This window comes from Mus pahari, chromosome 16, assembly GCF_900095145.1.
Source record: "Mus pahari chromosome 16, PAHARI_EIJ_v1.1, whole genome shotgun sequence".
Taxonomy (NCBI): Eukaryota; Metazoa; Chordata; class Mammalia; order Rodentia; family Muridae; genus Mus; species Mus pahari.
In genome coordinates, this window is record NC_034605.1 from 13,958,443 (window position 1) to 13,984,824 (window position 26,382).

General features: G+C 40.2%; 1 protein-coding gene across 3 annotated transcripts in view; it reads left to right on the forward strand.

The window, feature by feature from the left end:
* The first annotated feature begins 288 nt into the window (after positions 1–288).
* The window catches only part of Larp4b (La ribonucleoprotein domain family member 4B), a 78,193-nt gene continuing 52,099 nt past the window's right edge, over positions 289–26,382 (forward strand). For all 3 annotated transcript variants that reach the window (XM_029547315.1, XM_029547316.1, XM_021215490.2), the window contains exon 1: positions 289–566. The gene's annotated coding sequence lies outside the window, so the exon portion shown is untranslated. The remainder of the gene's footprint in view (positions 567–26,382) is intronic.

Genomic DNA, 26,382 nt, shown 5'->3' on the forward strand with positions numbered 1-26,382 from the left:
AAGGGTGCGGGGCGGGGCGGGGCGGGGCGGGGCGGCGCGGTGAGGGGGGGGAAGGACGGCGTCGTGCGCGCACGCGCCAATCACAGATGCCGCGAGATGGGTGCGCGCGGAGAGGCCGGGGGAAGTAGAAGGGAGGACTCGCGTCCCCTCTTAGCCAATCGCTACGCAGCGTTGCCATGACGCTAGGCTCTCCTGGGCGCCAAACGCCAGTCGGCGGGCCGGGTGGGTGAGGGCGCCGGGGTAGGGCGCGGGGCCGCGCGGGGGTGGGACTTCCGCAGGGCCCCGGAAGTGGGATCTGTGTGTTCTCATGCGAACGGGAAGGAGCGTTGGGGCTCTGGAGTCTCGAGGTTGAGACATTTTCGGGCCCGAAAAAGGAAGGATCGGCTGCCGTCGCTGCCAAGCCCGCGCCCGCTCTTCTTTGCTGTCTCCGGCCCGGCCCGGCCGTGCCGCCTTTTCTTGCCGTCTCCCTCCTCGGCCGTCCCCGCGTGTTTTGCGCGGTCGTCGGGCACCGGGGCTGCGGCGACGAGCCCGCGGGCGGCCGGTCGGGCGGGGCGGGCGGCTGACAGGTGAGCGGGGCCGTCCTCGGTCACCGACGGGGCGGCCTCCCTCCGCGCCCCGTGCTCGGACCCGCGCCTCCACCAGCCTGTCACCGGGCCGCCATCTTCCCGGAGGGACGGGGCCAGTGGCGGGCAGGGCCGGGCCCGGGCGGGGAGGGGACGGCGCAGGGCCGGGCTGGGGCCGGCGCTGGGGGAGGACAGAACGAGGGGCAGCGCCGCGGAGCAAGCGCCAGGGCAGGCCGAACTGTGGCTCCGGTAGCCCGGGTTAGGCTGGACCTGGGAGGACCTGCGGGCCGGGGTCAGACCTGAGTGACACGGCCCTGGCCGGGGAGGACTGGAGCGAAGTGAGACGTGTGCAGAGTCGGCCCCGAGGCCGCGTCTCCGAGGCTCTTGGGGGGGTTTGCCTATGCAGCCCGAGGAGAATGGGCTGGGGTCGCAGGCCACCATCGCCCCGAGGGCAGGCGGGCGGGCGGGCGCCGGGGACCCGCAGTGCGGCGGCGGGGCCTCGCCCCCTCGGTCCCGCCGGAGATCAGCCAGACAGCCGCGCTCGCTGCTGCGGGGAGAGATGGCTCATTAGGGAATCGCATTCCTTTAGAACCAGGAAGTTAGGATCCTGTTGCTCGAGTGTGTGTTTGGAATGCTGCTCCCTTTTCCCCCTTAACACTGGATAGACTTGAGCGGGTCCGACTTTGAGATAATTAAGAAATAAAAATTAAATGTGAAGGCTCATGGTAACCGGCCAGGAACCTCTTAACCACCTGCTTCTCAGTGGTGTGTATAGTAGAACATGAAGTTTGTTTCAACAGAGTTGAGGTCATTGCATCTTGTGACTTTCAGTGAATGTAATCTTGTTAACCCCCCCTCATTTTTTGGTGTAAGGTGGCTTTGAATTTGGACTGACTCGAAATGTGAGAAAACGACCCGGAGAAAAATGATCTCAATCTGCCTTCCATTCGAGACCTTCTCACTGGCGGTGGAATACTTTGTCTTAATCATAAACTGAAACTTTGAACTTTTCCATAACTGAACAAACGAGAGGGCTTCCCATGGCTGCAGTGGAATTAGTTTGTAGCACACAGTCAAACAAGGGAGTTCTAAATAGAGGCAGTAGCAACTACAAGTGTTTCTTTTAGGATATTTAGCTGCTTCCCTTTTCAAATTGAGTTGAATATTTAAATTGCACTTGCAGTTTGTTTTGAGTTGGTGTTTGCAAGACCACAGAGGAGAAAAGAGTGATGGTTTTTGTTTTTGTTTTTGGTGGTCTTTTAGTATATTATGTGCAATTTCTATACTCCCCTAACTTGGTTGGCTCCCCCGTATTTACAGTCAGGGTTAATTTACATAAGTTGAAATGGTTGAGGCTTTTTCTTAGTGCTTAATATACCAAAATCCAGTATTGTAATCAAACTGTACAAGAAATAGTTTAAGGAGATTTGTTGGGAATTGCTAAAGTAGAATGCTCTCTGAAAGTTTAATTTTTAGTTAGTACATTTTCCGTTAAAACTTTCACTAGTTAGAAATATATTTCTTCTCATATTTTGGAAACTAATGTGACTTGAGTTGACTTTTTTATATGGATAAATACGGCATGGCTTTTTAGTTATTAAAAGCTATCCTGAGCTCACCTTCGATTCCAGCACTAGGGAGGCAAAGGCAGGCTGATCTGAGGCCAGCCTCCAGATGGAATGTCAGGGCTACACAGAGAAACCTGTCTTGAAAAAACAAAAACAAACAAACAAAAAACTTACTTTCTTGGTGACAAAAATTCTGAAAAGTCTCATAAGACTGATTTGTAATCATGAAGCATGCAGATGTTTGCTTTTTGCTATTTTTATTGTTACTGAATTTCTAATTTTGATATTATACCTTATAGATTGCTATTTTAATTTATTACTCATGTCTTGATCACATGTCTCTGGCATAGAAGACAGATTCTGAGGCATATTTCACTTAACCACCTGTTTTCATGAAGTCTTCACAAAGTTATATGGAAGGAAATTCTGAACTGTTAAGTGAAAGTTTGTATAACAGTTTAATGGTAATTACAATAAACAGTGCCTTCAAGAAGCAGCAGGTACTCAGACTTACAACAACATTTACAAACTTTTTTAGACAGTTCATGTTAGCAGCCAAAAAGGGCTGATAGACTCCTCACTGTCATTTTTATGTCATGGGGCACTCATACTTCTGCTGAAATATGAACTAGGATTATAGTCTTGGTCTCCTAGTGAGAAGGGATGGTCTTTGATGGTCTGCCGCATAGGATAAGGTTAGTCCCCGTGAAGCCGACTTGCTCTTACAGAGTTAAAGGCGGAGTTTACAGTACTTAACTAATATACAGTGCTCTTATGGATACTTTGAGATTTAAAGTGTATTCCTTCCTTAATTTCAGATTAGTAGAAACAGAAAAATTGTATCTTTTTGTAATTTCTACCATTGAACCATTTTAACCTTAAAATGCAGATGTTGGAGGTGAGTCTGTTAAAAAGGGTTAATGCTGCAGTTTGCTTATATTATTTCATGTGAAGAAATCTTGTTTTGTTGTGGCTTGTTTTTGTTTTTCTGTGAGTTAATTTTAGAGTACACAGTAAGTGAGCCCATTACTGTTTGAGGGTTAAATTCATGAGATCTCAGTTTAGTTTAAACATTTTGCCCTGATTTACTTGCAGTACAGAGATTGAACCCTGGTACTTGGTTATGCTAGGCAAGATCTATATTCCCAGCTCTCTTTAAAAAATTAATTTTTTTTTAATTCAAGGCAAAAAAAAAAAAAATCTCAGTAAGTTGCCCCCAGACCTTTAACTTGCTATCTCAGGCTGACAGTAGCTGGGATTGCAAGCATGTACCACCAGGCTAGCTAGTTTGCTCTTGTTGTTGGACTTGTTGGTGTTTTGGAGCTGATGTTCTCTGCAGTTACCTTAATTAGAAATGGATTTTCTTATTAGGACATGGAATTGGAATAGCAAGCCTCTAGATTCCCTTAAGAAAAGGACGGGGCCTTCTCTTCAGCCGCTGAGGTCTCTTGCTCTCAAGCCTGCCTACCTGAGTTCAGTCCCTAGAACCCATATGGTAGGAGAGTACTGATTTCTGCAAGTTATCTTCTGACCTCTGCACACACAATAAATATATAAATGTGAAAACAAAACCAGAAGAGAAGGAAGATAAAGTCCAACTTGGAAATATTTCCCCTTAATATTGTGCCTATCAGCTGCTTTATTTTCCCATCTATTGGAATGGGGAAGATTATTAGCTGTGCTTCCTTGCTTTTCTCTCCTGGCTCTCCTCCCCCACACCTCTTGTCTCTGTTCCTTTATAAAGTCTGCCTTTGCAACTCTTTTGTGGAAGCTGTCATGACCCCTATTTGTATTGGAGTGATGCTGCTGATTTTGTGATCTTTTTCTTCCTCAATATACCTATAATCCTAGCTAACTTCTGAGGCCTAAGCATTTAAAATACTTCGTACCTAGTACAAACAAATGAAAAACATACTGCTATTTTTTTAGAGGTAGCTTAATATTCACTGATACAAGACTCAGTTGTCACTGAAAATATCCTTTTGAAGTTTGCGTGCTAAGTCTTCCTTTTAAAGCTTGTTATTCAGGGTGGTTCTTACTTGCTTTGATCAAAATAAAGTAGTCCTGTATTTACACAAACTGTTTTTGCCATTTCCATCCAGATACTGCCTTTCAGGCACATCCTGGTTGCATGACCCTTCCTAGAAACTTATTAAGATCCATGACTTGCCCACTGTAACCTACTGTCTGTCTCTTCATTGTCTGCCCCACTTTCTAGGCCTTCCTCTCCTCTGTTCCTCCCTTCCCCCATGTGCTGCTTGCTGTCTTGGCTCTTGGTAGTTTCTTTGCTTGAAATTGGATGCCTCACCCCACTCCCCAAAATGTAATTTTTGTTTTTTAGTTTTGCTTAGTTTCTTAATACACTGAATAATTCCTGAAGACAGCTCTTTAGGACCCATTGCCATTGTCTGATTTTAGACTGGGTGCTTCTTATTTGTTGCATCTTACTGACTACACAACTCAGGGACATGCTTATGGGGAAGGTCTCTTTTATGCTTCTGACTTGGTTTTCCTGTTGAAGCCCTGGTGTGATGAGGGAAGGAAGCATGGCTAGGGATATCTCCCAGGTGTGTAAAAGAAATTGCTGACCAAATGTCTGTTAACAAAGATGGACACCTGAAAAGGATACATTGTCAAGTTTCTTCTAGTTTATAAGGTTACTTTTACAAAATTTCTCTGACCTTTCATAGCTGTATTTAATGGAGAAAATGGTTTCGGTGCAGTAACTTAACTCTGGGACCTCAGATTTCACTGTCTCTTAGTCTTTAAACATAACCACTTTAGGTAGGTTTTTGTTTGTTTTTCTTTCTGTCTTTTACTTTAAAATTAAATTATTTAAACAAACCCCAAGGCAGTTACAGTATTTCTAACATACTTTTGAAGTAGTATTAATGTCATGTACACTGGCATTCAGATGCTGGTGACAGCTACATGGTTCCTTAATAGTTACAGTTGTGATGTGTATTATGTCATGTGGCTCTCTTATTTCCTTTTCTTCCTGTACTTTTCCTTCATTTTACTTACGGCACTATAACATGCCATAACAGGATTTATTTGTGGTCTGTTTTCTGTACTCATATGAACTCCGTGACATATACAAGGGATTTTTAAAAAATTTTATTTATTGTTATGAATCCAGATCCCAGAACTGTATCAGACACATAAAGTGCCATAAATGATTTGTGTGTATGCTGGGAAGTAAGTCCTGTTTGTCTCAGGCAACTGCTCTAAAGTTGCTCTAGAGTTGCTCCCTGAGGAATTTAATAAACCCCAGCCTATGATGATGAATAAAGCAAAATACCTGGTCTTCATTTGAGTGTACCTCATGTCCACTAAAGCAGGAGTGCAGCCATCTAACCCAGTAAGAGTACAGTGTATTACAGGTCAGAGATGTGGGCCTGGAGGGAAGCACCGAGAAAAGAGAGAGAGCTGCATTCTCAGAGTGACCTTGTAGTGATTCTGAGGTGGGCAGGAACAAAGAGCATGGACAAATTAATGTTGAAATGGCTCAATGAGGTGAAAAAGCCGGAAGAAGTAGGTGGTGGCTGGTCTTATAGGGCCTTGGATGTCCCTGTGTAGGTTGAGGATTTTGTTGTTTATCCTGAGAACATCAGGAAACTCTTGGAGTGTTTTTAAGTAGTGAATTACATGATCAGAATTGGCTTTTAAAAATAGTTGTTGGGAGCTGTTGAGGTAACCTGAGCAGATTAAAGGTGCTTCCGCCAAACCTGACAAACTTGAATTGACCCCCAGATCCCACATGGATGAAAGGGAGAACCAGTTCCTGAAAGTTGTACTCTGACTGCCACATGGATGCTATGGCATGATCCCATATACATCTATAAGTAAAGATAGTAAAATCAAAACATTTAAGAAAATACTTGTTCTGCTTTATGGAAAGTGATATGGAAGAGGCAGTAATAAGCTTACAGGCATGAATTTTACTTAGGGGCAAAAATGCAGATTTTTTTTTTTAGTTCCTTTGGTCTTAGTTTAAAAGGCCCAGTTCCAGTCTACCTGGAGGGTAACTTGCTTAGATTCCTGTAGTTTGTGTTGTGCAAAATCATGTAGGCTTAAAAAATAGTTTAAAAATATGCCTTAACTCTGCTAGTATTTGTCAGTTGTTTGAAAGTATATTGTTGTTGAGATTTTATCAAGGCTAATTCACATTCTTTTTTAAGTAACATCTCTGAAAAATGGGGACATTTTGTTTTCACATTTCGGAAAGCTTTGTATTTCTATTGTGGGTTGATTACAGTACAGGATGCAAACCCCTTGGGCAACTTGATGTAAAGTTACAGGTGGCTTCAATGATTATTACTCTTGGTGAACAGTTTCAGCATTGATTTTAAAAAATACCTGTACAACCTTTCTGTGGGCTGGGTGTGATGACCCACACTTACAATCCCAGCATAAGCAAGAAGAGGTCAAGGCCTGGGCTATATGTGAGACCTTATCTCTGGGGTAGGGGGTGGTGTTAGTCTATAAAGACTTAGACTTTTTTGGGCTTTTCTTTCTCTTGGTTGGTTACAATATATCCTTATGTTTCATTGTTGAGATTTATATTCTGCTAGGCATTTTCACTTGAATTGTAATAGTAAGTAACAGTAATCTCTAAAAGTACTCCCAGTTACTTTTTAACCAGGGTCTGCAAAAAGGGAAACTTTTGGTCAAGTTGGAGAGCACTGGTACTTCTTCTTAATGGCTTACAAGGGATCAGGAGAGTTCCTTTCTGGAGGACACTTGGATTTCATTGCTTTAACCACTTAGTTGTGACTGGGTGAACAAAAACTTTTAAAAGTAGACTTAAAGTACTGTTGGAAAAGTTTGCCTTTAAATATTCAGAAAGGGAAGAACATTTTTAAAAATGCTTTTAGGAGGTTAAAAACATTTGAAAGACAATGTATAATATTTAAATTTTCTGTCAGTGCATTTCAGGAATTCTACTTATGTGAGTACTTGGTTTTATTCTCAGTCAAAACTGCATGGTATAATCATTAAGTCCTGTTACCTTAGTGGTTGGCACCCATACTTTCCCAGTTATTGCCATCATGCCAAAATGCAAATTAGTATTGGCCTTTAACAGGTCAGTGGGAGTACAGACCAGTTGGGTATATGAGTAATTGGTACGTCAGCAATATTTGCTGCTTTACACCTTTAGGGAGGGAGAGAACCGTGAGGAAGACTAAAGGGTGAAATACAAGAAGCTGTGTGCCCAGTGATGGGTGTGTGCTCTGTACTTTTGTACAGGTCTTATGTTTGTTTGTATATGTTGATAAACTTAAACCTCTTATTGAAAATGTCCTTCAAGAGTGGCTAATAAAGGATGAATTAAATCTAAACACAAGAAAATTGGAGGTAGAAACTAGAATTGCCAAAACCAAAAGTGCCAGAAGCAGCCAGAGTGATAGAATTTAAATCTCCATGACGTGGAAATTCACATTGTTTCCACACAATACCTCCCAGTTCAGAATGATGGTGTTTTGGTTTCAATCAAACCCAGAGGCACTCTTGGTTTACTGTGCCTTTTAACTTCAGAATATTGAAAGTACTTTTCATTGTGGTGGGTTATAATATCTAGTGCACATATCTCATGAAACACATGAGGTTACAGTTCAAGATAAAAAACTGTACTGATATTTTTGCATATCCACTGCATACCAGAATAATATCAGCTGTTTCATGCAGAGGAAAAAGAAATTCTGGATGCCCAGTTTTCACTCTATGTGGAGGTGAAATTAACTTTATTATAAAGAGTAGTTACCAAATGCTTAATATTAACATAGCATTTAATAAGCTAAGTTCATGAGTTTTTTTTTTTTAAACAATGACCAAGCTTTGAAGGTCTTTTTTTTTTTTTTTTTTTTTTTAATTAGATTTATTTATTTCATGTATGAGAGTGCACTGTCAGTGTCTCCAGACACACCAGAAGAGGGCATCAGATCCCATTACAAATGGTTGTAAGCTACCATGCGGTTGCTGGGAATTGAACTGAGGACCTCTGGAAGAGCAGTCACTGCTCTTTACTGAACCATCTCTCCAGCTCTGGTTCATGAGTTTTTAACTTAGTTGTTGTTATTTATCTGGAATTACTAGATGCTCATATAGTCAGGTAAAAATTTATATCACTTTGAGGTATTACAATCATTTTCTGAAATTTCAAGTTTTGTTTGGTCTACACTCTTGCCAGTTGGAATTTGATAACTAGTTATCAGTTGCCAAAAAAACAGTATCTTATCAGAGGATTTTAGAGTTCTGAAGTCCACAGAAGTTGTACTTGGTTGGAAATACAGCTAGCTGGTTAGTGACAGAGTTAGGACTGTAACTCGTTTGCATTCCAGGATCTGGATATGGAGCTGGGACTGGCCTCCAACTCATAGTCTTCTGGCTCTTCCCCAGTGTGAACCCACCCCAGGCTCACTGCACTCTTTAGCTGCATGCTCATTCAGAACACTTGCAAGCTTGTAAAACCAGTCTTGGCATTGGTGAAAATATTAACTTTATTTTTGTTGCAGAATTTCAAAGAACCATTTTAATTTTTAAAGCAAATTTTAAAAAATATTTATTTGCTTGTGGGTAGGGTAAGTGGGGTAGTTGCCTAGAGAGGCCAGTGACATTGGATCTACAGGGAGTTGTAACTATAGGCTACAGGCAATTGTAAGCTGCCTCATATGGGGGCTGGGGGTGGAACTCAGGTTCTTTGGAAGATCAGTATATGCTCTTAATCTTAATCACTGTTTTTCCAACCCTGAAAGCATATTCTTAAGCTTTAAAAAAGATTGAGGTGGTATTATTTGTTGCTTATGATGGAGTAGTTCTGAAATGCAGTTAGACTGTTTAATTATTATTATATTGAATACCTCAGAATGCTTAGCACAAACAGGATAGGCTCATTACTTCACATAGCCTTTTGATATACTCAAGGCTTACAGTGAGAGATGTGTAATACATAACCTGTGCTTACATAACATGGCATGCTATTTTATAGTAAGGTTTAAAAAAAAATGGTACACTTAATAAATAGTGTAGTAAATAAACTAGTAAGAATCATTTATTATTATCTGTACATTATTGCATGTGTTTTTTAGATACCTGGTAGTACAGTAGGTTTGTTTATTTCATCATTGCTGCAGTGGTGAGTAATGTGTTGCAATTAGATATGTTACAATAGCTACAGTAGCAATAGGCAATTGGAATTCATACACACACACACACACTCACACTTTTTTTTTTTTCCTTTTTAATTGTTCATTGGAATTGAGGTAAGGTTGTGGCAGGGTTTGTACATGTGAGTACGGGTGCTCACAGATGTCAGAAAGAAGGTATCAGATCCTCGGGAGCTGGAGTTATGGACAGTTGTATAATCCTTGATGTCAGTGCTGGGAATCAAATGCCAGTCTTCTACAAGAGCATCAAGTACTTTTTTTTGTTGTTGTTGTTGTTAAAAGACTTATTTATTTATACAGGTACACTGTAGCTGTCTTCAGATATATAACAAAAGAGTTCATCAGATCCCATTACAGATGGTTGTGAACCACCATGTGGTTGCTGGGAATTGAACCTAGAACCTCTGGAAGAGCAGTCAGTGCTCTTAACCACTGAGCCCTCTCTCCAGCCCAGCATCAAGTACTCTTACTCAGGTATTTCTCCAGGGGCCCTTACCCTGAGTAGTTAGCTCCTTTGTAATGTGTAGGGTCACCATTATATTTGCATTATCTTTAAGTTAAATGTTGTATAGTACATGACTGTATATATGTGTTCAAGGAAAATTAAGGATTTTGTCATTCTAGAATATCCAGCATCCTTGATTCAGATTGTGTTGTGATTTAGCATCCAATTCATATAATATAAACAGACTAGATTAGTTTACCTTTAAGAAAGAGTAACTCAAGAGAAATTCATATAAATTTTATAGTATTCTTACTAAAGTATTCATACAGTTGTTCATTTTAGCATCCTTGGTGCTAACATAGGAACATATGTATAGGTTCAAAGGTCCATTGTCATAGCTTACATTTTTGTGCCTGGCTTTTGTTAATGTTGTTTTTAAAGACACAGGGTTTTGTTCTGTAGCTCTACCCTGACCTTGTACTCACAGAAATCCCTGTGCTTCTGCCTCCCCAGTGCTGGGATTAAAGGCAAATACAAAGCCCAGCATCCATATTTTTTAAAAGGAGAGACTTGAGCTAGAGGGAATGTGAAGTTTTTGGAGAGCTTTTCTGTGGTATTGTTTGCTGTGTTCAAGTCAAACAACTGGTGTGTGTCAGGATCTCAGTTTAACAATAGTTTTCCCACAAAATTAGAGCATTGAATACATTACAATAGCTCACAACAGTGTGCTTGTCTTATCATTCTGAAGACTAGATCTATTGATTTGTTTTTCATTCTTCAGAACACCTGAGGCCAGAAGACAGTTTGCTCTGCATTTTCCAGTTTAGAAAGACAGAAATGATGCTGTTCTCTAGTTTCATACTGTGAAGCCCGTAATGACAATACTTAACAAAAAAAAGTCTTGTTTCAACATCTTGGATTCGGATGATACAATAATGTATATCTGGGGCTTATGTGAGATGGGAAAGCTCTAGCCAGGTAGGGACTACCCATCTCTACTCCTAGCACTCGGGAAGAACAGTCAGGATTCCAAGTTTAATCCTAGCGTGTCTTACATAACAAGACCGTCTTTAAAAAGAGAAAGACATTTTAGGCTCTAATGAAAAAGTTTTAATGTTATCATTGAAGCTGCAGGTAATACCACACTGAATATTAGTAGTAAACAGTTGGTTTGATAGGAAGCTTCTTTAAAAAACAAAAACAAAAACAAAACCATGGTCGTCAAGGTTGAGCTCAGATCCTCTCACTGGTAGGCAAGTACTTATTGTGAGCCACACCCTATCCAGTTAATTGGAATTAAAAATACTGATGTGGATTCTCTGCTCAAAATTGATTATGTGATGCATATTATCTACTAAAAAGGGAGTATATTCCTAACTGCCTCGAGTTGTAACCCACTTGTGAAATAGAAACGGACCTTTTACAGTAAGTACTAAGCCAAAGTAAGATTTGATTCTGGTTTATTTTGGAATGTCAGTTCTTTTTTTAAATGTTGTATCTCTTCTGTACATGTGAGAGGCTATTCATTATGTTTTAATAGTACCATTTACACTTGGCACACTTTTAACATATCTGCAATTGTAATGCTTACTTCTTGAAGACTGTAGTTTGATACTGTGGCTTTGTGAGCAGTGTGGTATTTCAGTATTTCAGGAATTTTAAACACATTATGTGCCAGGTACTGTATTGTCTCCATGTTCTAAGATGTCTTCACAGTGCTGTTGATGAGAAAACCCAGGGGAATGTGGTTGTTGTGCCTGGTAGGGAAGGAGTCCAGTTCCCAGGCAAGTGTTCATCGAACTTCGGAACACACTCCCTAATTGGGCTTTTTAACCTGTGTTCACTGTGAAGGAGTCTGGAGAATTTGGAGTAGTTGATTTTTCTGAAGAATTTAGTGACAGTTGGAATATAGAAATGAAGCATATTTGAGGAAAGGCTAAAATGGATTTGCAAGTTTCTAGCGTGGTCATTTATATTAAATATATTTTCAGTGGGATAAGCTTTGAGCAGATTTTCAAAACAGTATTTTTACTTGCTCCTCCCATACAAATACTTGCTTTAGTATGTGTTTGCTACTAAGAGACTTCTTTACTGATTTGTTGTTTTAATATTAAATTAATTTTTAATGTAATTTTTTGATATGTAACTCTTAGATCTCAAGTGTGTTCTTATATGCCCACATATGTATACACACTAAATCTAGAGACTAAAATGAAGAACCCTAACTTACAACTAACTTTTGTGTGTAATCCATCAACTGGAGTTAAGGTTTATTTGGAACCATCTCGTTTCCCGTGTTTCCTATTTTAATTGCTAGGCAAGTCTTCCCACATTTATTGCCACAAAAAAAAGAATTATTAGACGCACACTTAATGGGATTCTACTCTATTAGGCCCTGTTAGGAGCACAGTGTAAACACGACAGACAGGCTGACACAGATGTCTTTCCCTGTGACAGAATTTTGGAGTTGATTGGATGATCATAATTTGCTGTGCCATATTCCAGGGTAGAAAGGGCTAGTAAGAGACATAACATAATTAACTCAGGCTTTGATGGGAGGAAGAAAAGTAATATCCAAATAGCTGCTTATATATTTGTATTTCATCCCAAGGGCAGGCTAGAGATTTTGAACTGATCTGAGGAGGCCCATGTTTTAGGAAGACCAACTTGCCTTCTAGAATTCTAGAAGGTGTAAGAACTACGAAGTTCAGATAGTTTCAGAGCTACTGGCTTTCTGAAAAATTTAATAACAGTTGGAATTTAGAAATGACCCTTTTTCCGAGAAGAGGCTACAGCCATCTAGTTGCAGGTTTTTAATTGGGTCGTTTGCATATCCTTCAAATAGGGGTTTTATGTTTTAAAAGAGCATCCGTGTTCATTATTTTAAACAACTGATATATAGGAGTCTGCCAAACCATAAATATTTCACTGTGTGTTGAATAGATAGCTGTATTGAAATTTAGCATACAGTTGTGAACTAGCCTTGTGGAAAGTGAACACAGGGGCATGATTCAAGAAGAGGCAGAAGCTCTAAAGCCACATCGTTCCCAATTGCATTCACCAGATTTGGTACTCTTCCTGTGAAATCTTGGGCTCCTGCGGGATGCTGCACTGTGATTGATAGGCACCTCCTTGGCAGGTGTCTTTCTCCTGGCAGAGTTACCTCTTTACCAAAGCCTTATAACCTTGTTCACATTGACCCTCTGCTACTGCAATTACATAATTTAATTACTGTGAATGGATACTGTATCTTAGAAATCAAAGTAGGCAAGAGAGAATTTTGAATGTTTTCATCCACTAAAAAATTGCAAGTGGAGCTGGAGAGATAGCTCAGTGGTTAAGAGAACAAATCACTCTTCCAGAGGTTCCGCGTTCAATTCCCAGCAACCCATAGTGGCTCATAACCATCTGTAATGTCATCTGATTCTCCTTTCTGGTATGTCTGAAGACAGCTACATTGTACTCATATAAAAAAAAATGAATAAATAAATCCTTTAAAAAAGTTTTTAAAAAATTATAAATGTTTGTAGTGGAGGGTCTGGGGAGATAACTTAGAGCACACATAAAGAAGAATTGGCTCAGCAGTTAAGAGCACTTATTGCTCTTGTGGAAGACCTGGGTTCTATTCCAGGACCCACGTAATGCCATCCATAATGCCAGTTCTAGGAGATCTGCAGGCAAAACTTGGTTCACATAGATGCATACAGGCAAAACATTAATACATATAAGATAAAGTGAACAAATAGGAAAAAGAAAAACTGGGTGTATGGTGGTGTGCTGGTTAGGCCAGCTCTGGGGAGGCTGCGATGAGGATGTGTGGGGTTCATTGCCCAGTCAGCCTGGCGTATTTGGCAGTCCCTGTCCTGAGAGAAGTAGCTTCTAATGTGTTTTTGAGGGTGACATGAAAGGTTGTGTCCACACACAGCATACACAGGAGAATCCTATAAACATTGTGTATTTAGATCATTTTCCATCTGTACTAGATGTGCTTTAAGGAAACAGTGATGTGTTATGGCTTATGTAAGAAGAACATCAATACAAGGACTGGGTCTAGGGCAAAGATCAAAAGAAAGAACACACACAAGTTCAAGTTAAGTATGCACACATTAATTTTTGTAACTACCTATTTGCTTTTGCAGTTCCTTTTAATTGCATGGGATACAGAGCCTCTTACTCTGCTTAGCACACAGGAAGAACATTTCAGGGTGGTTAAGAAAGAGTAGCTACAGAAGCAGAAGCACCAGGCTAGAGCCCCTCCCTGTCGTGCTGTGCTGTGCTGTGCTGTGCTGTGCTGTGCTGTGCTGTGCTGTGCTGTGCTGTGCTGTGCTGTGCTGTGCTGTGCTGTGCTGTGCTGTGCTGTTGAGATCTATCAGTGGTATTGCAGGGGAGAGATTGTTAATGGCTGGTGAGGCTGGAGAAAGGAGCAGAGGTTATGTTAGAGAGACTGGCTCCCAGAAACAAGGTCATCCAGTCAGGGTTGACTTGGCTCCTTTCATTTCACACCTCTTTTCTTTTGAGTCAAGATTGGGTTACTTTTCAAAAAAAGAAAAAGAAAAAAAGACTTCTTTTTTATGTATGAGTGTTTTTTCCTGAGCATATGTATGTGCCAGCCGCCCTTGGAGCCAGAAGAAGGAATCAGATTTCTTGGAACCTGGGGGCTGCTATGTGGATCTGAAACTAAACCCAGGTCCTCTGCAAGTGCTCTTAATGATTGAGCCATCTCTCCAGTCCCAGGCTTTTTGAAACAGTAACAGCAGGAAATGTTGAAGATGGGGAAAGACAGAATAGGACCCAGACTATAGGTAGGGATTATTACAGAACCATTGTACCTCCAGTTACTTGTTTGGCTTTTTCTCAAAACCTTTTAAATTTAGGAACTTCTGGGAACAAAAACCCATTCATTTTCATGTTTACTTTTTTTTCTTTTTTAAAAAAAAAACCATCATATCTAGTCTATATTTAGGCACCTTGTCTTTACTTATAGGTGTATTTTTTTTTTCAGGAATATAGGATTATAATTGCTAGGAAATACTTCCACTTCACTGAAATATTAAATATAGATACCCTGTCTACATTTATTTATATACAAACATATTAAATGGAGAAATAAAAAAGAAAAAAATAAAGTAATGGAATATTAAAAAAAAAAGAAAAATGGAGAAATAAGGTTGCATATTCTTATATAAAAGTAAGATGTTTTATCATTTATAATGCTATTAAATGAGTTATTTATTCAGTTGTTTATTCAGTTATTCAGTCTCATGTTGTTACGTATGCTGACGTTGGACACTAGGGCTCAAAGTAAATCCTGCTCCTCCCAAGTAGCTGGGACTACAGGTCTATCACTCTGAGCTCATTTTAGTGTGTTTGGTTTGGTTTGGTTTGGTTTGGTTTTGGTTTTGGTTTTTTGATATAGGAAACTCAGAGACCAGCCTCTGCCTCTCGAGTACTAGGACAGGTGTGCACCCAGCTTGGCCTTTAGTTTTTAAGGAAGGTGATTTGCGTATTCAGGAAACAAGACTTGAGGAAATATAGACAGGACTGTAATTTAGGCTATGAAGAAGAAGTTGCCATTTCTGTAACTGCCATCTGCTTTGTCATCAGCAAGTAACTACTCCCTTCTCTAGAGCTTCATGGTCTGGTGGGATTCACAGCACATTAAAGGCGCTCTTGCTTTGTTTGGGTTTGTTGACTGATTCATATAGATTTAGAAGTATTTTTTTTTTTCCAAGTGAAGTTTTGATTGAACATTCTAAGAAACTGGAACATTTTAGTTTTTGGGTAATCTTCCTTGGGATGAAAAGGTAAAAACGCTGTCAGTCTCAGGTTGTATTTTGTTGTGAAAGTAATCACTTAATGTGTTATAGGAAAAGTAAAGACAGATGTTCTAGAAACTGTAATAGGTATTTAAGGGCAGTCTGATTGATACCAGCACTCCATTGCTTCCAGGATTGATTGGCCAATTGACCTGGCTAGGTGGATGTTCCTTACTGTTCCATGTATGTTCCTCTGAATTTGTGTGCTCAGTTGAAGAAGATGGCTTTTGCAGTAGAGCAGGGCTTATCTTTGGTGGAGAGTCTCCCTGTAGCTATGTTCTCTTGCTTGAACCTCCAAACCAGCTTTGAGGATTGAGAAACCTCAGGTTTTTAGGTCTCAGCTTTATACCTGAGAATAGATATGCCTCTGAGCAGTACAGGTTGCAGTATCTAGCTATTTTTCAACTCTAGCTTTACACTTCTTTAAATGCTCACTTTAAGTTTGCTTAAAATTTCAACCTTCACTGTTTGTCTATCTTTGATTGAGAGTCTTTTTTTTTTTTTTTTTTTTAATTTTTTTTTTTTTTTTTTTTTAAGATTTATTTATTTATTATATGTAAGTACACTGTAGCTGTCTTCAGACACTCCAGAAGAGGGAGTCAGATCTTGTTAAGGATGGTTATGAGCCACCATGTGGTTGCTCTGCTTGTGGACGTTGTACATCGTGGTGCGGAGCCTAGTGCGCACCACGATGTACAACGTCCACAAGCAGTCAGAAGAGCAGTCGGGTGCTCTTACCCACTGAGCCATCTCACCAGCCCTTGATTGAGAGTCTTAATTGTGAATATACATTGGAATGGATGATGTGCAACCTTTGAAGACAAAAGGTGAGGTAAATAGAGATTTTTTTTTTCCCATTCAACAGTTGATGATGAGTTCTCCATGGTAAATTTATTTTTAAAAATTTTTTATTATTTATTAATCATTTTGCTTACATTTCAAATGTTCTTCCCCTCCATGAATCTCCCCCACCCCCTCCTCGTCCCTCTAGCACTCCTCTAGAGATAAGAAGGTATCTGAAGGGCTGGTGAGGTGGCTCAGTGGGTAAGAACACTGACTGCTCTCTTCTGAAGGTCCTGAGTTCAAGTCCCAGCAACCACATGGTGGCTCACAACCACCGGTAATGAGATCTGATGCCCTCTTCTGGTATGTCTGAAAACAGCTACAGTGTACTTATGTATAATAATAAATATTTTTTTAAAAAAAGGTATCTGAAGCTTGAAGGTCTTCTGTAGCCACTGATTCTGAATTCTGTGGGACAAGCATGTACTAATGTCACTGTCTTGTTCATTAGAACTCTTTGTTTTCAAATGTAAATGACTGAAGATTTTTGTGAGAATTTTCAGTGGTCTCAAGAAAACGTTCATCTACTCAAAAAAAAAAAAAAAAAAAAGTTAGTAAAGCTGCCCAGTGAAGAAGTGATGAATGTAGGGCACAAATAGAAACAGTTGGAGTTGGGAAGCCGTGCCCTTTGTCAGGATAGTTGTAATACATGTGAAATGTTGACAAGTTATTCTTTTCTTTCTTTGGATTTTATATGTATTTTGTTTGACTTGTTTAAGACATAGTCTAGCTATGTAGTCCAGACTAGCCTCTAATTTAGGATGTTCTACCCCTTAATATCTGAGATTACAGATATACACCACCCTATGTTCATCTTCTTAAAGAAATGGCTTGAGTAAACAGAAGCACATACATTAATTTGATTGCAACAACATTGACAGCAAATGAGTAGGACCAAGTAACAGACTGAGCTCAAAGCCCTGATGGAAGAAGACACAGACAAGCCAGGCACAGTTGAATTATTAATGGAAATGATTGCATACTAATTGCTAGATCAGATATGGCAAACCATGGGACATTAAACCTAGGGAACAGTTCTTTTTTTTTTTTTAAAGTCATCAATAAACAAATGTCAATGTATTATAAGCAGGCTGGGTTTGAGAGACAGTTGACTTTTAACATGAGGTTTATTTAACATTTTGATTAAACCCTTTTCCTCTTTTATATACTTTCCCAACTTAGGTTAAGTAAAAATAATTGTATTGTCTTAAACCTTTCAGAGACTTCAAGTGTAAGGTATGGCATTTCCTGGTAGTGGTATTTCCCTAATGACCAAGAAAGATATGCAAATCAGTCAAGCCTGAGATAATCTTAGTGGGGGGGGGGTCTCCTTTTCTGCCTGGCTTTTCAGACTCATATGAAATTGTGTGAAGTATTTGTAGAAACATCTTACTTTAAAAAAAAAAAAGATTTATTTATTATTATATCTAAGTACACTGTAGCTGTCTTCAGATGCACTAGAAGAGAGCGTCAGATCTCATTACAGATGGTTGTGAGCTGCCATGTGGTTGCTGGGATTTGAACTCAGGACCTTCAGAAGAGCAGTCGGTGCTCTTAACCACTGAGCCATCTCTCCAGCCCTAGAAACAACTTTCTCATGATTATTGGGAGAGGAACACAATACAGAGTAAAAGGAAGAGGTTTTTCTGAGGGGTGAAGGGCAGCATCTTGCCAGGCTGTGATTGCCCACATGCTGTAGCTTTTTGGAAGAGAGCCATTTATATTCTCTTACAGCCACATGCAGAATGAGGGATAGGAGTCAACCCTACCCAAATCCTGCAGGGGATTGTTTTAGGTTTCCTTATAAACCAATATTGGAGTGGTGATTTGGAGTTTGTCAGAATATTAATGTGTAATATGACATCTTCCCTAACAGAGGTTTACCTAATGAGATGAACCAAATTCTCAGGGTTTTTTGGTTTGGTTTGGTTTGGTTGGTTGTTTTATATTAAGAATGCCAACTAAAAAAAAAAAAACTGTTCTCTGTAGTAATTTGTGAATGAAAATGAGGACATGATGGCTCCTAGGTATAGTTGAGGAGAAGTGTTTTTTATTGTAGATATGAGGGAGAGAGCAGCCAGAGGCATCTGGAAAGGTCAGGACTGAACCAGGCCATATGTCCTAGGGTTCCTCTGCTGTAAGCAGACACCATGACCAAGGCAACCCTTTTAAGGACAACATTTCATTGGGGCTGGCTTACAGGTCAGAGGTTCAGTCCATTATCATCAAGGTGGGAACATGGCAGCATGGTGCAGGAGGAGCTGAGAGTTCTACATCTTCTGAAGGCTGCTAGAAGAATACTAAATTCCAGGCAGCTAGCATGAGAGACTTACAACCCATACCCACAGTGACACACCTACTCTAACAAGGCCACACCTTCTAATAGTGCCACTCCCTGGTCTGAGCACACAGAAACCATCATACAGGAAAGAAGTGGGGCAAGTGAACCAAGAGAGCTACTGTGTACCAAGAGGCCCAGGGCAGAGTACCAAGAGCCCAAGAGAGTTTGTAGTCAAAATGACTGAGTTATTATAGGAATCAGAAGCTGGGAAAAAGGAAATCTGGCCTCTGGCTTGAGAGGTTTAGGGTAGGGTAGGGTGAGAAGTGCTGGGAGGAGCCATAGGTACTAAGTGGAATCTGTCCCAGGTTTCTTTGGGACCTAACAGTATGCCACAAAAGCAGTCATAAGTTCTAAATTAGATTTTTATTAGTGTGACACTTAAAAATAAAATTTTATTTGGTATATTTCTTGTGAATTGATTACCTTTCCAGTCAGATTTTTCTAATAAATTGTTCTATCTGGTGTCTGATTTTATCACCCCTCTCCCCCAGCACAAACAACTCGAATCCCACCATTGGCCGTTTCAGTGGAAGCACAGGTGTACGTGCATAAAAGGAAATTTAAAATAATCTTGAAACTTATTGGCCATGTCTGATTAGGAGTACACCTGTGCTGGGTGCCAGTGTAAATTTACAATTAAGTACTGTACTGAGATTGGGTTCATTTCATCTGCTGGTATCTTTGATTAACACATTTACTATAAGAATACTCATTAAAGAGACTATTATAGAGAAACTAAGTCTGTAAAAACAAAGAGCTAGAATAGCAGCCTTCCTGGAGACAGCTGTCTTTTCCTCTGTACATATTTCCACTATTGAAGATGAATTCTGTGTGTAATCTGTGAGTTGAAAGAAGCAGATTTGCCTCCCCTGAGGAACTCTACAGTGTGTGTGTGTGTGTATGTGTGTGTATGTGTAAAACCAGAATACACATTTTAGATATGTCAGAATGATGCTGACAGCCATGAGAGAATATGATCTAGCAACATGGAGCAAATGAATGAGACACTCCAGTTCCTATCTTGTCTCACTTTCTTACACCTCCTCTAGAAATAGAAAAATAATAGCACTAAGAAATAGCCTTCTTTCCAGCTCTACAATGCTAGAGTTTTATTTTAATAACTTTTCCTTAGAACTGCTTTGACAATTCCCCCCCCCCCCACCGATGAATTTGCTTAGTCTCAAAGAAGTCAGAGTCTAGTAGGTAAACTGTTTCACTTATAAATACATTTGGTCATTAAAAGTAAAAACAATTTGGCTTTTAAAATTATTCCCCAGGGATCCATACAGTACTTAAGGCAGGTGTACAGTTGTGAATAGCCTGTTTTTCTTACCCAGTTGAATATTATTCATTTACTATTTTTTAACTTGCAAAACTTATTTTTGTGTGTGTATGTTCTTACACGTGTGTGTGTGTGTGTGTGTGTGTGTGTGTGTGTGTTCCAGGATGCATGTGTAGAAGTGAGGACAGCTTTCTCAAGTTCATTCTTTTCTGCCACCCTGTAGAATCCCCAGATGAAGTGAAAGCGTCAGGCCTGTGCTCAAGCACCTCCACCCTCTGAGCCGTCTTGTTGGCTCCTCACTTACCTATTTCTTGTTTTTCCTTTTTGGTAAACTTTTAGAAATTAAGTTAGAATTCTTGGAGCATTTGACTGTATAGTAGCGTCTACTACTTTCCTTGTATTTCATCCCTTAACTAGTTGGTCCCAGTCATGAGACTGAGACAAGACCTTGGTAAACGGCATTGAATGAATACTGATGGTGAAGGAGATGGAGTACTTACTTGGCCGGCACTGCAGTGAGTCATTTGTGTTTGAGTGATAATGAAGACGCATCAGTGGACTGAGTTGTACTGTTGTATCCTTGCTACAGTGTGTTTATCTGTGCAGTGTGCAGGAAGTGAAGCCTTAATAACGCACTGTTAATCTCTTGGCTTATTTCTTTCTAGTATTGTTTTCTAAGTAACTGCTAAGTTATATGAATTTAAAAAGTCTAGTTACAACTTTATTGTTTATCATTTCATATCATGCTTTTTTTCTTTTACTTTGCCGGTTTTGTTCATTTTTAAGCCATTGTGATTGGTTGTACTTTTCTGTAGTTGAGTGTCTTATTTCCTTTTGATGGCTAAAGCCAAAACAATTATTGTTCATAAAAATGGTTTGCACATTTCCTTTGATTTCATCAGGATACATTTTAAGTATAAATAAATGTGACATTTTAATTGAGTATCAGTAATATCTAAGTCAATTGTGTGTGCTTATTTTTCCTTAGTTAAATTTAAATATACAGAGTAAAGAGTACAGTTTCATAAACCTCACTCAGCTGACCTGTGCTATCTGGTTTGAGCAGCCATTGATCTGCCGTCCTTGTGGTTTTGTTTCTTTTTTCCTCTTTAAATTTTATTAGCATATTTAAAAAGCAAATTCCAGATTGTATTAGTTTCCCATTCTGTGACAAACTGCCTAATAAGTAATTAAAGGAAGGGTGGTGTTTCTGGCTCTCAGTTTGAGGCCATACATTCCATCTTGGCAGGAAAGGCACTATATATATATATATATATATATATATATATATATATATATATATATATAGCAAGACCAGGAAGTGGGGAAAAAAAAATGCCTAGAGTTCCAGTTTCAGTGATAAGACTGAAAAATGGCCCCAGACAGTATCTGATATACATTTTTTATCCTATAAGATAGGATAAAAATCCCTCAGGTCTCAGATTCCTGAATGCTGAAATTACAGACATATGCCACTATGTTCAGCACTAAATTCTTAACATCTTGATATTTTTAGTGATTAATTTTTTATTAATTAATTTCATGTATGTGAGTACACTGTCTCTATCTTCGGACATACCAGAAGAAGGCATCAGATCCCATTACAGATAATTGTGAGCCACCATGCGGTTGCTGGGAATTGAACTAAGGACCCCTGGAAGAGCAGTCAGTGCTCTTAACCAGTGAGCTGTCTCTCTAGCCCACAGCTTGATATTTTAAAAATCATTCATTTTTCATTTACCGAGTCTTTTCTCTTGATAACTGTTTTGTCATTATGAATTGATTAATCTGCGGGAGGTGGACTACATATCTGTTTCTCTTAATAATCTGTAGGATAATGAATTGATGTCCTTACAGCATAGTGGTGATGTTTTTAGCTTTCAGGGAGTTTTAGATAACATATTTTATATACAGTCAAGACCTTTGCCTCTTCTGCTGTAGCTTTAGTGTTCTTGTAGTGAAGCCACACTTACTATGAATAGTTTCCTTACTTTCATATTAAGATATCCCAGGTTTATTTTTAAAAACAAAAAAACAAAAACAAAACCCCAACCTACTTGGTGTCAGACAAGCTGGTGATAGCCCTTTAAACATTTTTTTCTTCTTCTTAATGCTGAGACTCGTACTCATTCTGGCACCAAATATGCAAGGCAGCTGAGATTGACTTTGAACTTCAAATTGTTCTGCCTCCATTTCTTGAGATTATATAGTAGGTAGTACAATTTGGTACTACCACATTTAGTTTACACAGTACTGGGAATTGAACCCTGCATCCCTGATCCCCTTTGTCTTCTTTCTGAGCAGCCTGCTTGCTTGTGCATGAATGCTGTTGGGTGGTGTATAGTTGTGTACATGTACATATGTGTATGCACATCTGTATGTATATGTGTGGAATTCAAAGGCTTATCTACTCCTTTTGAGAGGTCTGTCTAGTCTCTCACTGAACATAGAGCTCAATGATTAGGCTACAGTAATTAGGCTACTGCACCGAACTTTTTATGTGTGTGCTGGGGATTTGAACTCAGTTCCTCACACTCAGTGCTAAATACTTTGTTGCCTGGACTATCTCCCCAACTTGAAGCAGCCTTCTCAGTCCTCAAAATAAAGACTGTATTAGCAACAACAACAACAACACCTGAACAAGGTACAGAAACGCAGTTAAAATTTATTAAAGCCCATAATGGCTGTGGACCAGGCATGAGATGTGAAAGTAAAGTGTTTTCAGTTAAAGGTTAGAAGAGTGAGTGGACTGGAGAAGGGGCTGGGAAACGGGACTAACGTGAAAGAGGAAAGAAGAGTGAGCTTTTAAAAGGTCATTTAGCAATGAAAATTTTAAAAAGGATTAGATATATATGTGGGGGGGGAGGCATGATAGCTCTTAAACTCAAAATACTATTCAAAGTATAGTAAATGACCTGTTGGAGTGGCTTTCTCTCAGTTCTCCAAAATTGGACTCTACATGGTGGGCGGGGGTGGGAGTTGGGTGGGGAGAGTGTCAGTTAAACTGGGAGGTTCTTTCTTACAATTTATATTAGTGCCGAGCACATGCTAGACAAGTGTCATGTCTGTCACAGCAGTCTTCACTTCAGTAGCGTCTGTGCTTTGTGTACCTGGAACCTCTGATGGCCACACTTAACTGTGTAGGCTATGACTGGGCAGGCTCTCCCCTCCTCCCCCAGATACCTCCAGTCGCTGTGAGCCTGACTCTGGGGTGCTCTGGGATCAGGGAAGCAAGCAGCACTGCAGTCAGTACAAGGGGACCCTTGCTTTATGAGCTACAGCTTTAGTCCTCTGCAACTTCAGTGTTCAGCTTCTGCTGCAGCAGCAGGCTTGCAGTAGATCAAAGTCTCCAGAGGTTATCGCATCCCCTGCCCTAGGGCTGACAGATTTGGGTGAGACTACCCTACTCCCTGATTGACACTAAGCCCTGTGCTGCTTATGGTCTTTGACTCAAGTTCTTTGAAACAGTGTTTCTTGTTATTTGACTCTTGTCATTCACTGTGATTCAAGATCAGCTTCATCTTTAGTAGTTTTCTTTTTTGTCCTTTTTCTTTTCATTTTATTAATTATTTTATTTATTCACATCTCAAATGTTGTCCCCTTCCTGGTCCCTCTTCCCTAGTAGTTTTCTTACATAACTAAACCTGCCCTTCAGAATTGACCTGACTGGGCTAGGGAGATAGCTGACTTAGTAAGAACACTTGACACACACACACACACACACACACACACACACACACACACAGACAGCATGAGGACCTGAGTTAGATCTTAGGCACTCACATAAAAAGCTGGATATGGCCATTCATATCTGTAATCCTAGTGCTGTGGGAGCTAGAGACAGGAGAGTCACTAGGGTTGGCAGTCACCCTGCCTCCACATTACTGAAACTCACTCAGTCTCAAAGACAAAGAGTACACACACATGTACATATGTATCTACACATTTAAAACAGAGAGCTGCCCTCCCTCCAGCTTCTTTGTGTTTTTTAGGGGGTGGGTTGGGCAAATGCTAAGTAGTTTTTCTTTGCTCAGGTGATTTAGGATAATCTATATGACTTATAAAATACCTGTTTAGGGCTGAGGATATAGGTGAGGTGGTAGAGTTCTTGTGTTGCTATGTGCAAGGTCCTGGGTTCAACTCCCAGCACAGCATAAAGTGGGCATGGTAGGGCACACCTGCAATCCAAGCATGCAGAAAATGGAGACTGTAGAACCAGAGGTCGCAAGTTTTCTGACTACATAGCAAGCAAGGTCAAGGCCAGCCTGAGCTACAATCCTTAGGGAGTATTGGAGCCTCATGAGTGCCCACTCCCACATGGTAGGTTGATGGCCCTAGTCTTGCTCCACAATCATAGCTGCTGTGGGTTCAGGAGTGTTATGGCCATGTTGTGCCTAGCAGAGAGCTTTCCTAAATATTTTTATCTTTTTTTTAGGTTCTTAGAGTCTTTAAACTGTCTTCTATGATGTCCCTGAGCCTTATGGTAGATGATTGTGGATGTCCCATTGATGGCTGAGTGTGCAGCAGTCACTGTGATCCTGTGATCACTTTGACCATTGTGAGTCTGTAGTTACTGCTGCTCACTGCAAGGGACGTCTCTCGGGCCAAAGTTGACAGCTTTTGCAAAAGCCTAAGAGGGAGAATTGATGGGCATATCATGTGCGGTTAACAAAATAAGACCTATAGCCTCCATAGGCCCGGCTCTGACCAGGCTTAATGAGACCAGAAGGGATTCCCCCCTGGAGTGGAGTGGGTCTCAATACCAGCCAGAAGAATGAAGTTGGTTACCCCCACAAGTGACATACCTCCTTTTTACTAGTAGGCCATACCCTACCTAACAGGTTGATAATATATCATGAAAGACCCACCATAGAGTAAGATTTTTCATGACAATTCTCACCCTGGAGCCTGCATAACCCATTCTGGTACTATAGAGGCTAGCCCTAGGGAAAAAGCTTTTTAATCTCAGTTCAAATTGATTTCTCTATGACCTGCAACTAGATCATGTGGTGTCTTCAGCAATAAGGTCATCTAGTTCTGGTTGGCAGTCAACCACTATGGCCATTGCCTGTGTTGTTTGATATTCTCAGATCTTGCTGACCAGCAACTTGGGAGGTGAGGGGAGTCATTGGACTCTTCTGAGAGTTAGATCATCTACCCATTCAAGTTACTTCAGTAAATTAGCTTACCAAGTATCCTTAGAGCCTTTTCATAGTGCACACCCCCCCCCCCAATTCCCTCCTGTTTCCTTTTTCTCTAATTTTCTTCCTTTTTTTCCCCGTTTTTTGTTTATTTGTATTTTTTCAAGGGTGTTTCTCTGTGTAGCTTTGGCTGTCCTTGAATTTGCTGTGTAAACCAGGCTGACCTCAAACGCAGAGAGATGTGCCTGTCTCTGCCTCCCAAGTGTTGGGATCAAAGAAGTGTGCCACTTCATCTGGCCCTAATAACCATCTTCAATCTTTCCACTTCCTAGTGTTCCTCTTCCACCCAGATAGCACATGTGTTCGAACACTACCCTCCTGAGATTGGTTGTTACTTATTTTTAAATTTCATTTCTATTTCAGTCAGGATCTCATTATGTAGCCCTACCTGGTCTGGAACTTGCTTTGTAAATTAGGCTGACTTAAAGAGATCTGCCTGTTTCTGCTCCTCCTACCCTCCCCCACCCCAAAGTTTTGGAATTAAAGATCTATGCTACTATGTGTGTGAGAGATTGCTTTTGATTATCAAATAATTTCCTTAATAAGAGTGTTGGAAATTAGAACCAGGTTTTTGAGACCAGAGAGAAACATTATAAAGATGGAAAAACCCTCTACATCCTTAGCTGTTGTGAGCCGAGACAGCTCACAATGCTATCTCCAGTTCTGGCCTCAATAGGCACTAATAAGTACAGACAGACACACAGGCAAAACATTCATACACATAAGTAAATAAAGACAGCAGATGACAACAAATGCTGGTAAGGCTATGGGGAGAGGGCCAGCGGACATGTGAACTTGTATATCCATTATGAAATTCCTCAAAATAACAGTTTAGTATAACCTGACTCTACATGGGTCTGTGTATACCAAGCCAGCACACACTACTTACTCATCCATGTTTATTGTTGCACTATTCTTTTTTTTTTTTTAAGATTTATTTATTTATTATATGTAAGTACACTGTAGCTGTCTTCAGATGTTCCAGAAGAAGGTGTCAGATTTAGTTACAGATGGTTGTGAGCCACCATGTGGTTGCTGGGATTTGAACTCAGGACCTTCGGAAGAGCAGTCAGTGCTCTTAACCGCTGAGCCATCTCACCAGCCCTGTTGCACTATTCTTAATGGTCAAGTAATGGAGCCAGCCTAGATGGCCATCA